Raw genomic sequence first — 14,851 nt, forward strand, 5'->3', positions numbered from 1 at the left:
CAAACTATGACATTAATGTCTAGCACATTTGTACTTATTGATCCTGATTTTTTTAATGCTTGACACATTGTTATTCTTTAACCTCCTAGGACCTGGCGTCTACATGTGGACATCACATTTTGGGTTATTTAGACCAAAATACTCCATTTTGCTCTACAAGGGCCTGATATTCACTTACGAGGACATTATACTGCTACTGGTCTATTGAAATTTTAAACGAATATCCTCATATGTGGCTCTCATTTTTCTTAGAAACAAAAAATCAGGTAAAAAAAAACCCCAAACAAACAAAGAAAGTAATTCTTTGTTTTTACATTCATCAGGCCCCAATATGTACAAAAATATCAAAGAGTTCGGGTCTTAGGAGGTTAATACTATTTGTGTCCAAATTTGAGGTAAAACACAAACTGGATGGATAAAATCAACGAAACATTGTCCCAGTCTGGCCAGAATAGGGGCTCATGCTGAAGCCACTTTCACAACTAAATTAGACTAAACATCAGGTTGAGACACGCAACGCTTACTGACTGACACTGTTCACAATTATCATTCATTTTTCATAGAGCACTAACTGAACAAGGACATGAAATCAGCTAACATAGTGTAGAGCTGTATCATCTCTATCGTCCAGGCTCTAATGAAGGATTTCATATTCAAAACAGATCTCCTTCATATCAAATCTTTTTTTCTTTTTTGCAGCAGTTTTAATCAAATCATAAACCAAACAACCTTGTGTCCTTAATTGGACTGTCATTCCCTCTCTTACAGAGACACATTTGTATGAAAATTTTAATGTTTTTTGTCACAATGGAAATTGGTTACTTGCTGAGAAAAACCCTTCTAAAACCATCACCATGTAGCTGAAAAAAGAAATCTTTGTATGACAGTCAGTAATTCTAATTATGTTACTAATTAGTGAGCAAAGGCAGAGAAACTAAGTCTGAAGTAAAAAGAAACCTCACAAATAAAACACTTTATATATTAAGACAGCATGCTTCGGGCAGTATATAGATTTGAACAAGGGAAGCACATTTCACTCCCTATAATTAATATTAGTGTACACAGAGGATTAATGCACACATTCACTTTTACTGTATTTAGAAATTCTAATTGACGTTAGGCTTGTATCAGTTTAGCATTTTCTGTGTCAGCAAAGAGCTGTGAGGCATGCTGACGTGAACCATGTTGCATCTGCCTCCCTCACAGGTTTTTCACAGTGCATTAGGAGAACCTTGCAGAATTAGTCTTTGAGATCACACTGCATTTTCTGTGCGACTACACATCCTTACCCTGTGGATGAGCTCAACTCTCCTACTCTGTCCATCTGGATATCCCAACTTATCCCAGAAAGTCCAGTTCTGCCAAACATGACAAACTTTGTCTACTAGATTGGATTAAAGCATGAGAGGGAGCATGCAGCCAAGGCCTTAGACTTAAATGCTCTCCAGGCTAAAAAGAGAGTGATAGAGTTAGTGCCAAGGAAGCATAATTAATGTTCTTAATTGGGTCTTTCCTTACAGTGGCGAATGATAGTGCACTCATAGTTAGCCATGGCTCCAGGGCCACTGCCATGCGCTCTTAGTGACGTGCGTCCTGTGCTTGTCTGATCTCATACACTTGCTGGCCTCGTCCTGCAAGAATTTAGACAACGCTCAACTGTGGGCAGAGGAGGAGATAAATACTAATGCACATATGTTTCGTGCTTCTCAAGCAGGTATCATCCCCCCTCATCCCTTTATTCCAGCTGCTGAATGATGAAGTGAGTCATAACAAACCCCCTCTGTGTCCCATCTGATTTGGCCTTTGTCCACTACAAGATTTACTTAACCTCCTAAAGCTGCTCTCCCCCAGAGGTCTTACTTACAAGCACTCTCCTCCTCTCTCTGACCGCTGGCTTAGTGACATCAGATGGCCAACGAGGTGTAAATCCGCTGCCCTTAAAGAAGTTAAGTCAGGTGTAACACACAAGCCTGTTTGGTAGAGGAGAAATTGCCAAATACATTATTTTGTGCTGAGAGAGCATGTGCGAAAAATGTATGCATGCATAATAGATAGATAGATAGATAGATAGATAGATAGATAGATAGATAGATAGATAGATAGATAGATAGATAGATAGATAGATAGATAGATAGATAGATAGATAGATAGATAGATAGATAGATTTTGTCAGGGATTGTGTGTAATGTATTTTTCAGTACATGCCTTTTCAAGTGTGGGTATGGAGCTGGAGAAAATAGTGAAAAAGCAAAAGGTCATTTTAGTCAATAGTTGTGTATTTTTGGATTGTCCCATACACCTGTTTCTTCCAGCTAACACCAGCAGGGGTCAGTAGTGCACTGTTATCCTAGTTTCTGACTGCCTTTCATTCAAACCAGGAAAATTGTCCATTACTACACTGATGATTTAAATTATATAAAAAAAAATTTCCATGGCTTTACATCATATTCCGTATTCTGTTGCAATAATGAAAAATAAATAAGATGCAGTTCAAAAATAATAATTTCATGCTTACAGCACCTATTTAATATGTGGGTTAGGGTCAGTAACTCATGGACAGCTATTGAAAGGAGAGCACAATTTTTTAAATTATAATGAGGATACAAGTAAAAGGGTGAGGCATCACTGCACTCACATGCCTCGTGACGTTCATGACCTAAATTTACATTCACTTTATTAATGCAAATTCACTGCTATTAATTAGAGTAAATGTCTAACTATCTATTTGTATTGTCCCAAAATAGACCATTAAAAATGAATTGATAAAAATTAGGTAAGGAACAACTAACTTTAAAACAATCGCTTGATATTTTTGTACACAAAGGGCTGTGCAATTACATCTGTACCCAAATCATTGTGCTGAAATGCCATTTTTCTTAGCAAACATGGACAGAGGAATACAGTGGCAGCTTAGCGTCCAACACAGGGAGAGACTGACACACTTTCTCTCTGTGTTTTCACCCTTAGGCAGAGAGCTAATTAAGGAGGGACTGTGGTTTTATTTACTGTCAGCTCCTGGCCTCTGGGTGTGTGTGTTGCTGTGCATGTATATGTGTGTATATGGATGGATTGTGCCCTATCTGAGAATGTTTTCAGTCACACCAGTTTAGTTGGGCCTTGCCATTTTGCCCACATTCCGCCAGCGGCACTATGATAGTGGTAAGGCTGACTGTTATCCATTAGCAAAAGCTTCTCTTAGAAGGGTATCTCCTCGGCAGTGCAAGGAGGTGCTCGGCACAGCAGCAAGCGCTGCAGGGAGAAAAGTAATTACAACGCTCTCAATATAATATAGCGATCAGAGATATCTTAAAGATCTGATGTGGGTATCTACTATCAAAACGGGTAATCTGATGGGGATCATTCCATCATCCTTAATCCCAATTTACTGAATACATATCATACTCTATTATGGTCATTTAAATATACCAAATACAATATACAATAATAGTCTTTGAAATTATCATAAAAAATGACAGCACACTGGTTATAATTATAATTATATAATGAACATCCGACTTCTGCTCACATAATTATAATTTAGATTTGATTTGTCTCCTTTGAGCTGTTTTGACTGTTTAAAACTCCCTGGCCATCGAAAGCAATTGATCTGAAGTATATAAATGTGCATATGTTTTGGAAATAAAGTGTTTTACATTTAAACTGAAATCCAGTGAGGAAACATTGGTGCCCAGCAGGAATGAAGTGTAACATAAACAGGTTTAGGGGAGTAAAAATGTACAAAATCATTTTCGCCTCCAGTCACAAATGCTTATTGTCGTGTTTCATGTATGTTTCATCCACATCATGCAAAATTATGTTAGCTCCTATCAAATCCATCTGTTAAAGCCTCCACTTACCTTCGGTGTGGAGGTAAGACATGTATGTTCACTCATTTGGAAAACAATGGTTCTAAAATTAAACACACTTACTCCAACTCACTGCAAATTGTCAATTAAAAATTGACTTTGAATTGACTCAGTTTTTGAATTGAGTCAATTTTCAGTTCAAGTCAATTGAAAATTGACTTTGAATTAACAGTAATAGATATTTTGCGCCCAGAAATGAAATTAAAATTGTATCAGTTTCATGTATGCTGGATTTTTGTAATGCCAGAGAAAGACTATGCAGTATATAATATATGAGATTACTGACCTTTGATTCCCCCCCCCCCCCCCCCCTTTTTTTTACATTGTGTTCTGTTAAATCTTGAAAAATATACAGTGATAAAAAAAATATACCCACTGTCTCTATTGACTGTGGATGGTCATCTGTAGTTAGGCTGACAGTGGACATCCTCCCAACATCCGCTGATGTTGATCAAACAGAACCGGCAGTCCCCCACTGGCCCCAAGCTGATTCAAACAGTACCTCAGCACGACTCTCTTTACAGGGTTCCACTAAAGCGCCATTTGTTGGTGACAGCGCTGCTGCAGAGGTGACACACCACAGTGACAGGGGCAGCCCCCCCACTCCACACTCTCCACCACCATCCACTCTAACCCAGCGGTGGTGCCCCAGTAAGCCCCGTACCTCCCTCGTGTCCATCAATAAACCGCAGGCAGCCGCGCACACGCACTCGCATCACCATGTTAAGGGGAGCGACATGACAGTGTAGGGAAGGTGATAGAAAGGAAGTGATGGATTGATGGAGAAGAACGTTTCACTGGTATCTGAACAGCGAGCACAGCAAGGAGAAGTCTCATTATGTGCTGTTGTGTCTGGCAGTGACAGTGCTGTAGCTGTTATAGGGAGCCGATGACCCAAGTGACCTGGAAAGCAAGGCATGGCCCACACAGCTGTGGTCACTGTGGTGATCTCACACAGTGTAATTAATGCACACAATCAGAGGTGTCTGCGCACGTGTGTGTGAGAACACACATGCAGGGGTTTGCCTGCTTATTACAACCAAACAGTGAGTTACAATCTGACAACAGAGAGCTCTGGGTAATTTCCCATCATGCCTCATCAGGAACAGTGGGGGGCCAAGAGCCTCACCACATCAGCTCACACTCGGACCTGGGTGGAAAATTACCATCATTAAACAGCGATGTGCAAGAGAGAGAAAGAGGGAGTCAAAAAACGAGAGCGTGTGATACACAATGGGGAAGCAGAATGGAAGACGGGCGGGCACTTCGTATGAAAGAAACCCCATGGAACAAAATGAGGTCTTGTTACAGTCACCTAAATGTGGAAAAACCCTGATGCAGTATTGATCAAGGAAGTTTCCACTATGTGTGGTCGTCAAAGGACAAATCTATAATACAATTCCACTTTGATGAAAACAGAAGCGAACGTCGGTTTTCTTTTCTTTCTTTTCTCCGTCTGTACTTTTCCCTCTCTCATTAGCGAGTGGCTGTGATTGCACGGGATTGAACAGTGGCGCTGTATTGATCCGGGCAGCTCTCTGAGGACTAATGTAATCAGTGCCCTCTGCCGCTGCAAGCTGAAAGGCAGGTGGTGAGCAGCACGAATAGCAGTGAGACAGGTGCGGGAAAAAGAAGGATGGAGGGAAACAGTGGGGGATCTCTTAAGTATTTAAGATACATTTGCAGTTAATACAATCTATTATGCAAGGTGAGAACATGAGGGGAAACAGATTCAGCACAGATTTAGACATAAATTTCCTTCTTTTTTTGAGGTTACACAGAGTTAAAGCATTTCTTCAAGCAAATACAGACAATCTCCCACTTGATAAAATCTTTGTTTTGTAACAGAAATGCACACAACATGATAGATGAAGATTCTGCAGCGATGCTCTAAGCTGAATCCTAGCCTCTGATGCTGGATCTCAAGTCTGCTTAATGTAATAGTGACATGTTAGAGAAAAAAAAGGGAGTGGAATCTCCAAGCGCATTAAAAACAGTGCTTGTCTACTTAAAGACGTATCTGTGAAATCACAACTGCACTGTAAGCCGAGACAAGTTCTGGTTGATCTTGGAGGGACACAATGTTTCCTGACAGTCTGTAGTTTTGCAGCTCCCTGGCCGTCTTGACAGCTCTACTAGGCCCATGGCTCTTCTTAACTCCTTCTGTCTTCCTTTTCCGAAGCCGATGCTGAAAGTGTTTACCCTCCCATCCTCTGCCATTTACTTCAGTGTCCCTGCACATATGTCTGCAGTTCACCGTTACCCACCTTGGCTTGCTTTGCTTCCTCTCTTAGTCTCTTGAGGGCGAGGTTATTTATTTTCTCTCTTTCTCTTTCTCATACTAGGGTTATCGTGTGAAAATAGCAGGAAAAAAGGAAGGAAAGAAAGAAAAAAAACATCCCTTGATCACTTGACTGAATGTTCACCTGGTTTCTCTGCTGGCTAGAGATTAGAGAAAGGAAGAGATTAAAAAAAACAACAAATGAGATGGAAAACAGACAGAGAGAAGAGAGAAACTGAAAGACCCAGGAGGAGAGATGGACATATGCAGAACAGAAATTATGTTTTGTTTGCCCAGCACCCACATCCTTTCTATAACCCATAATGTATCCTCACAAGAAGCACACATAAACAAACACACACGCCTGCATTCCCCATGTAAAGGCGTACACAGATGCGCTCTTGGTGAGGAGGCGAGAGAGAGAGAATCTTTGCATGGATGACCCACTTGGGCTTGTGCCAGTTCTGGGAGAGCCTGGAGCCAAAGTGTAGACCTGGAGACAGACACACACACACACACACACACACACGCACGCACAAAACACAGGCACACATGCACCATCTGGTCCCGTGCCTTTTAATAACTGAAACAAGGCACAAGATGTAGGCAGCATGGTGCATGGTTTCCCATCAGCCTGGCAGCAAGAGAGCAGTAAGTAACAATAGCAACTATAGCCCTGAGAACAGTAAATACACAAAGCATTACAGGTGTAGATGGAAACACGCGGTAGTGGATAAGGCCTTTGTTTGCAGAAAATTGGAGAATTTGTTGAAGGAGTGAATAATTCTTTCAGGGTTTCAGCACACAGGATGTTCAAAAAGATGCGGCCACACTTTCTCGCCGTACCCAGCATAAATTCTTTTTCTTCCTTTGCTCTCTCCCTCTCTTTTCTTCCTCTCTGTCTTTCTCCCCTGCTGCGTACAGGAGTCAGTCTGACTTTTGATCCTGACATCTGCGTCTTGCAGGAATGTCTGTGTGCACCCTCTGCCCTCTGATGTAGCTCCAGGAACTAATGGAATGTGAAAGAGACAGACGGGCTTCTCCTCTGAAAAACACTGCCCTCTCTCCGTACACGTGTGTATATATGTGTGCGCATGCACGTCAGTGTGTGTGTGTGTGTGTGTGTGTGTGTGTGTGTGTGTGTGTGTGTGTGTGTGTGTGAGAGCAGGGAGGGCACTCTTCCTCCCACACAAATCTACTGTCTGCTTCAATCCAGCCTTTTCCGTAGCTTCACCAAAATAAAACGAAATGAAAAAGGGTGAGACGGGAGAGAAAAGCAGATGATAAATGAGTTGAACACCTCAATTCGTGTTTGTGCACATGGCAATATGGAGCGTGGTTTTGGATCGGCTAACCTTTGAGCTGTGGCGTATGGGTTAATCCCACAACTCTTTCACTTTCTCTCCCTCGCGCTCTCTCCCTCATTCTGTGGAGAGAGTCTGAAGGTCTAAAAGGGTGTTTACAATTCACTAATCTGACTTCAAAACCAGCTTAACTCTGGGAGACATCAAAGGTGCGCGCGTGATGGCCCCACTGATCCCAGTAAGGGGGGGATGTATGATAGACTGGAAACATAGTGAGAAGGGGTAGAGGGAGAAAAAAAGAACAAGAGGAAACTAGATATTTCTGAGATCTTGTGATTATTATCTCACTTGAACCCAAAAAAATGTTGCGGACTTATAAGGTTTAAATTAAAAGCACTTCATGAGTCTGTTGGATTCTGCATCAATCCTGTCAATAACCCGATCAATAGGGGACATTAGATGCTCTTAGAAGCTCTGTGACACGCATCTCAAAGTCCAGCTCGAAATTGTTTGTATCCCAATAATGAACGCACCCATTTGGATCTATCATCTTTATCAAAACCACTCATGATGAAAGGGCAGCTAATGCATGAGCTTCTGCGTTTTATAAACATATTCATTAAGGACTGATAGGTGGATTTTCAAATTCAGTTCCAGCAAGTGGACAGGCAAGTCTTTGTCCCAGTGAGGCTAACTAATGATGAAAAGCTCATTTAAACAAGACTTGCATGAATATCTGCACAGGAGAAAACGCAGGCAAGGTAAAATTAGCCAGTAGTAAATGAATATTGTGGAAATACATCTGGCATTAATTGTCATCCAAAGGTCACGGTTCATTAAATTACCATTAAAGAGTTTGACAAAATGTATTTGGTGCTCACTGAGGTATGCTGGCTTTGTGAAGTAAAATGTATAAATAACTGTAATAACTACAGCGGTGTTTCGAAGACCTATTAATATCAGATGGAGAGCCGCAGCCTATTCTGCGGGGACGTTATCAAGGGATTCACGCTATTAACAGATGTATTTTTCCTCCTCCTTGAACACGTAGAAATAATACAAATTATAATAAATTGTCTTGTAATGAATAGTCAGGCCAAAAATGTGGACAGTGCGATTTGATGGAGATGAACTGATTTCACTCCTATTAGTTATTCAGTTTGTATGCCGAATACGTCTTGACGCAAAGTTCTTTTGTGATTTCAAGTTTGTCCCATATTTCTATTGAGCTATCAGGGACAAGCATGCAAGACTGCCTCAAGCGAACATCTGCTCACACATGTACACATATGTATAAGGATACCAAGGCTGACATACATGCCCACGTTGAACCGTTTGCAAACACTTGGTTGGAAAATAAAAATAGAATAATATATATTTTTTAAGGACAAAGGGAAAAAAATGCAAATAAGGGTGTACAGTAGGCCCGTGTTTGATAAGGAGGAAAGGAGGGAGGAGGACAGAAAGAGAGTATGTGTGTGTTTTGTGTATGCGTCTGTGTGTTAGAGAGAAGCAGAGCAACATGAGACTGAGAGACTTGGGTGGACAGACACTGATTCCCCCAGGTGCATGTTGGGTAAGTCTTCAATAATCTGGAGTGACAAGGAACAGAAGGAGCCGATTTCTCCTCATGTCATATCCTCTTTCTCTTCTCGCTTCCTGCTTCTTGTCAACAGGACTTTAAACTGGTGTTTGTTAAATTGGATGTCAGGTTCAACAGAGGACTTTGTTACATTGAATGCTCGTCTGTTTGTGTGCATGTGACACCCTGCGCGCGCATAAATATGTTCGGTGCTGTCATTTAAATGTGGTAACATGTTGTCTCTTGGTGTTAAGGGTTCGGGTCACAGAAATAATATAAAACGGGTGAAATACCTTCACTTCAGGAATCCTGCAACTCACCTTTGATATGTAATTTCACACATGCAGCTCAAACAGATAAGTATCCATTACGCTGATTCACAACCGCAGCAAAAATCCCCACTGTACTGGATGGCAAAGCCCTGGAGCCCTTACTGTTCAGCCATGTCACTGTAGCAGGTCTATCCCGCCTTTCCAGGAAGCCTCCTATGAGTTGGAAGCCCCTGGACATCTCTGCTAATCACTCATCCCTAAACAAGCGCTTTCTAAATGACCTTAGAGAGCAACGAATAAGACACACACGAGCCACACAGCCAAACATTGCCCCAGGCCTCTAACCAATTTAAATCCCAATTAGATTTTTCAGTCTCTCAAGAGGTGAGTGTGTGTCCATATTTACTCCTGAATGCTTTAGCGTATGTTCACATGCATGAGCGTGGATTGTAAGAGAACCAGCTCTTCTATAAACAACAAAGGTCATTCCACGTCTGAGTCGTTGCATGTTATTTTTCCGATTAGTGTGTGTGATTTTGTTTTGACTGTTATTGTTACAATTGTAGAAACAGCTGACCTTTGACTGTAAAAGATAGAAGATCACATTATTGTCATTGTCAGGCAATTTCAGAACTGATTGTGAAATTATACAGCATACATCAATAAATCAAGTATATAATTCCAGAAAAAAAACACTTAACGTCCAATTATTAGACAAGCAGAATATAGAGGAGTCTTTATAGTCTCTCCTTTCCCCATTGAAACAGAAAATATTAGCATGCGCAACATAACTGGATGATGACAATATTTATGTTAAAACAGTTTGTAAGATGGACTCTACTCTAGGTAACATAAGTTTTTTTGCTGTCTGCTCTGTTTCCACATTAGCTGAGTTGCACACGTCAAAAAGAATATTTCAAATGTACTCGATGCCCTGGAATGGAGATTTCTTAATTTGATGTATGCGTTATGTCATGTGTGACTGAAAGCAAATTCTCACATTGTAGACAACAGCATTTGAAAATGTTTAATATGCTTTCATGTTGTTTATGGTAACAGCTGTTTGAGACATCCACTGGCCTATTAATGCCTTTTGGCACATAAACAAAAGCACACACATATATACAGTCACAAACGCACACCAGATGGCCACTCCCCCCTCACCCTTTACATTAGGGTCCCTGTGGCAACAGGTCAAAACAGGTCCCACCTGAACAGGGCATTTCTGGTTCACAGGTGAGCCCTCTCTCTTTCACTGCCTCGTCTTTTCTTTATAGTCCTGCCCCGCATCTCAGTCTCTCTGACAGCAAATGAGAGCAGGTCAGCATGTGCTGGGTTACTTCTGCAGGACAGATGGGATTCAGTGGAGATGGGATTCGGTGGATGGCCCATCTGATGTAACCATAATGTAGCCAGAATTGCTTTTTCTATTCTTTTGATAGTCACAGACGAGAGGCGAACACATGCTGGTGCACACAAATGCACACAGGCACATAAAGGCTTTGCATTCGTTTTGGTGATCCAGGATTTATACTGTAAAATGGAATCTGCTCTTATAGTTATTACTTTGTCATCAACTGTAACTAAGTGAGCTTGGCGTTAACAGTCCTTATACCTCGTTCCTCTCCCCCCCACACACACCTCTAGGTGGCAGTATTGCCATATTCACTTCACCGTGTAAACCTCTCTATGCTCAAGCTTTCAACATCCACAGATATCTGAACACACTGTATACTTGGACAACTGCTGCACTTCCTTGATATGTACATAAAGTAATCTCCCTGTGTGTTTTTCCTCCTGCTTAAAATGCAGAATTTGCTTAAGCTATTGAAAAAGGGAATACATTAAACCCATGACTTAACATGTATATAAAAAACACATTAAAGGGATCTTTTTTCCTCCCTGGGTTCCTCCTGCATCCACCTATCTAGTCTAAAATAATTTTTTTAAATTACAAAAACCTTTTCAGTTGGTTCAAGAGGGTTCCTCAGTCATTGTACAAACCACAACAACACAAAGCTGATCACAGAAATGAAGACAATAAAGGGAGAATCTTTACAACCAGGAATTCATCTCATTGACGTATTTTGTTCAGGGTCTAGTTTGTGTGCACGGATGTTATATGGAGGTGTGTTGCTCTGGGTGGGTGGGATCTATGCGTGCGGAGCAGCATTCATTCCAACCCTGAGAATAAGCTGGAAAGAGAAGCCATAATAGCCTCATGATTTGTACAAGTGAGCAACACACAATTAGATTCATTATTTTATCGTAGGGATGAGGGAAATGCAATGCAGGCATTCCCCTGCTGTGACTTGGCACCCTTTGGAGACAGTGAATCATGTACACGTGTACACATTTCCCAGCACAAGACAACAGAAACACTTCAAACAGTCTCATACATTCTTTAGTCAGCCAAGAACACAGTTTTCATTTATCAGTAACTAACAAATGGTATTTAGGTATCTGGCCAACTCACCACTTCACACAGGTACAAGTTTCTCAACTGCAGACTCGTTTTCCATGCTGGCTTGAGGACACAGTGATTTCCTGCTTGAGTTGATACAAGTCCTTAAGATACTTGTTTTAGTTCCCAAAAAAGGTGAATCTTCACGTTTAGAGGCCTTAGTACCACATAGCTGGCAGTAGAATAGACAAACAAGATGAGCTCAAACTAATAGTCACCTTTAATACTGTAGTTTGGGTATTTATACACACAAGGTACAAGACATCTCCTTGTGCCTATGCTTTTCCCTCCTTTCTTGGCTGCAGGACCATGGCTGCACCTGAACTCCCGAGCAGAGTGCTGGTCTGACGCTGCACTATGTCACAGTGCGCACTGATTGTCTTATCTGCCCATTTATCACAGTTGAATTGGAACCAGCCTTGCCTGAAACCTGCTTTCAGACTTTGCTCGGGTGACTTGGGATGCATGATGCTGCAATTGTTGAGCTTTTAGAAACGGGAGATCCATTGCAAATGAATTCAGGGTTATTTTAACTTACGCAAATACTCAGTGTGATTCGTGACTGTGCCTCACTTCATTTCACTGCCTATTGAAATACAGTGCTGCTGCACATATTAGCATGTATATACAATGTCATCTATCTATCTATCTATCTATCTATAAAGACAGAGAAAGAGCTTATATATCTCATATATAAGCTATATAAATACTGTCTCAGAAAGCTAATACAACATTGGTTCTTAATGCTCTTCTTATCTGCTTCTCCTACTCTAAACACTTTAAATGGATTATTATTTGATCTTAAGAAAAATGCATCCGTGTGCTAGACCAGGCAGGCTCCACGAGGCTGTCCAAACAAGCTGTTTGCACACAAACCAGCACTGATGTCTTCTGTCAGCCCTCATTTTGGTAAACACTGATGTCTATGTGAGGAAACGGAGTGACAGGTGCATGATTGAGGTACTTAAAAGCAGACACTCTTAGTGACTGTCCTCCTCTCTCTCCATCTCCAGGGTTGCTGCGTTTTATATCCTGACATTATACTGTATGCATCAGCTCTCTTTCATCTCTGGACCATTTTTATTTATTTAGTTTTTGGCTCTTGTTTAATTGATGTGATGCCTCTTTTCCAAGCACGAGTGTTAATTGTAAAATGGCTTCAACTGATCACAATAATCATCAAGTTATTATTCACAGATGCAGCGTTTCCAGGGTCTTCATTAAAAAAGAACATCACTTGCGTGGATGCAAGACACACTTGTTTGATTCTGTCAGGTAGGAGCAGACTATGTATGGACTTTGCCACCTTTTCAAAGCTTCACAAACAGGTCTGCTTAAATGAGATCTGTAAAAGATAAACATTAAATATGCATCCAGATCTTCTGCTTGGGCGAGTGGACTGAATTTGTATGAATGGCTAATGTGTTGCTGTGACGGCGAGCAACTAGATTGATCACTCATTACGATATCTGCTCCATTGGCCATTAACACCCGCAAGGAGCCTAAACATGGGCCCCATCACACTAAGGTTAAATTGAGAGTGAGGAAGTGATGTGTGATTGTGTGTGTGTGTGTGTGTGTGTGTGTGTGTGTGTGTGTGTGTGTGGCTGGCTAAGAATAAAGGTTTTTGTGTGAGCCAAATATGGTCAGCTATCAGCTGGCAGCTGGAATGACAGCACAGGTGAGTGAGTTCAGGTGTACTGACATAAATAAGGTACACAATACACCTGCAGTTTCTCACCATGGATACTGTCGTCTGTACTTATTACAGTCGCGACTGATAAAAGCATTACTATTTACCCAGATGGCTCTTTAATGGAGGAGAATGATAAGATAATGTTGGACATGGACTTAAAAATGTAGCCATCTACCCTCTCACGGCCTGTCCGTGTCTGATCCAAAAGTAAGAAAGAACAATACATGTATATTTAAGTGCGAGTCAAGAGGCTCTCCACGCCCACAGCTGCAGGGATGTTGTCAAAAGAACAAAATTTAATAAAACCTGTCCATGACACTTGCACACACACTTTCTTTCTTTCTGCGTCTCCTGGTGCTTTCTCTTTCTCTCTATCACACACACCTGCCTAAGTGAAGGATTTACTCGCATTACACACAGTACATTGAACATGCCAATCACCTAGCATTGCAGCTGTCTGTGTGTTGTCTGTGAGCTGTCTGCATTCCTTTAGAAATTAACTGTGCACCTAAAATACTCTCAGACATGCAGCTTTAAATGCTAAAGTGGGGACAAATGTCACGACAAGCTGTTCCATCAGTTACATGTCAGACTCACTGAGATGGTATTTAATTAACATGAGGGAATGACTAATGCTCAGAATTTTCAAAAAGATGTTAAATTTATACCTCAGTGATTCATCACAGAGTGCGCAAATGAATTAGAGCAGCTCGGCTGCTAGCTATTGTCATGCAACCTCACTGTAGTTTAAACTTAAGATTTATATCAAGATGTTAAATTTTAAAAAACAAAATAAGAAATAAATCGTGGTGACAGACAGCGGTTTCTGAACAACTGCTGTTAATCCACAGGTGGAGAATCTTTAAACATTAACATCAGTCCAGAAACTCACATTTGCCATATTTGAATAGCCCGATGCATTCAAATCATACATATTTAAGTGGAAGGCAACAATTTAGATAGGTCTCCCTTTTACAGCAAGAATATCGATATCATATTTGGGAAAAACAAATGTCTCCCAAATTTGCTATTTTGAAGCCCAAGTACTGAAAGACTATTTTTTCTCTCCTTCTCTCTCTGTGTGCAGGTGTGTGTGTGTGTGTGTGTGTGTGTGTGTGTGTGTGTGTGTGTGTGTGTGTGTGTGTGTGTGTGTGTGTGCGTGCGTGTGCGTGTGTGTTCAAAGATGTTGAAGATGCTGGTGTTGACATAAAGTCTGTTTACTCCACTGTGCTTCCTCTGTAAAGATTCTGTCCACAGAGACCTCATATGGGGTGAGGGGACCCCTATTCATCTCCTCCCAAATGGGATAGCATCCTCCAAGGGAGAGGGGTGACACAGTCGCTGCCAAGGCGATGGGGAAGTCCTTCTGCTGATAATAGCAGTCGG

This window comes from Mchenga conophoros, linkage group LG1 (genome assembly GCF_057382185.1).
Source record: "Mchenga conophoros isolate Kocher_MC1m ecotype Shallow Benthic linkage group LG1, M_conophoros_male_GT1.1, whole genome shotgun sequence".
NCBI lineage: Eukaryota > Metazoa > Chordata > Actinopteri > Cichliformes > Cichlidae > Mchenga > Mchenga conophoros.